Source organism: Nannospalax galili, unplaced genomic scaffold (genome assembly GCF_000622305.1).
Source record: "Nannospalax galili isolate Female #2095 unplaced genomic scaffold, S.galili_v1.0 scaffold46, whole genome shotgun sequence".
In the NCBI taxonomy this organism is placed as follows: domain Eukaryota; kingdom Metazoa; phylum Chordata; class Mammalia; order Rodentia; family Spalacidae; genus Nannospalax; species Nannospalax galili.
In genome coordinates, this window is record NW_008355790.1 from 3,977,493 (window position 1) to 3,978,812 (window position 1,320).

A 1,320-nucleotide genomic window follows, 5' to 3' on the forward strand; every position below is an offset into this window, starting at 1 on the left:
CTTGCAGGACCAGGGAAGTAGAGGGAGGTGAGGGCGGGGCCACAACCAGAAGCGCTGCTCCTGGGGCCCAAGAAAGGGACTGAGTTGGTCTGGGTGAGAAGGATCAGGAAGCAGTATTGGTTCCCCAGGTGTCTGGGGCCCCAAGACTAGGAATGGCGCAGGGCCCAAATTAGGAGTATAGAACGGCGGGGGGCGGGGGGGATATGGAAGGGTGAATGTGGCTTAGGGAGTCCCGGCACAGAGGGCTGCGCTATAGACTTACCCCAAGAGGCCTGAGGATAGTAGTGCAGGCTAGGAGAGTTAGCCGGTGGTGCCGGCCCAGGGAAGCAGAGAGAGGTGAGGGCGGTGCCAGGACCAGAAGCGGTGCTCCTCGGGCCCAAAAAAGGGACTGAGTTGGTCCCAAGAGGCCTGAGGATAGTAGTGCAGGCTAGGAGAGTTAACAGGTGATGCCGGGGGGGCCCAGGGAAGCAGAGAGAGGTGAGGGCAGTGCCAGGACCAGAAGCGGTGCTCCTCGGGCCCAAGAAAGGGACTAAGTTGGTCTGGGTGAGATGGATCAGGAAGCAGTATTGGTTCCCCAGGTGTCTGGGGCCCCAAGACTAAGAATGGCACAGGCCCCAAACTAGGAGTATCACATATAGGTTTTTAAAGTATTCCCTTATAATGTTCTGTATCTTTCTGGTGTCTGCTGTGATGTTTCCCCTTTCATCTCTGATTTTGTTTATTTGGAGGTGCTCTTTCTTTCTTTTGGTAAACTGAGCTAGTGGTCTGTGAAGCTTGTTTATCTTTTCAAAGAACCAGCACTTGGAATTGTTGATTCTTTGTATTGTTTTCTTTGTTTCAATTTCATTAATTTCTACCCTGATTTTTGTTATTTCTTCTTGTCTGCTGGGTTTGGGTTTCATTTGCTGTTGCTTTTCAGGTGTGTTGAGTTGCAGTGTTAAGTCATTTATTTGTGTTCTTTCCTACTTTTTTTTTTAATGTAGGCACTTAGAATTATAAACTTCCCTCTAAAGACCACTTTCAGCATTTCCCAGAGGTTTTGTTGTGGTGTATTGTCTTTTTCATTTAATTCCAGGAATACTTTTATTTCTTTAATTTCTCTTTTGACCCATTCATCATTCAGGAGTGTGTTGTTTAACCTCCATGTGTTCATGTGGTGACTAGAGCTTCCGGTGTTGATTGTAAGCTTTATTGCATTGTGGTCTGATAGAATGCCTGGAATTATTTCAGTCTTTTTGTATTTGTTGAGGATTGTTTTGTGCTCCAGTATATGCTTGATTTTGGAGACGGTTCCATGGAGCACTGAATAGAAAGTGTATC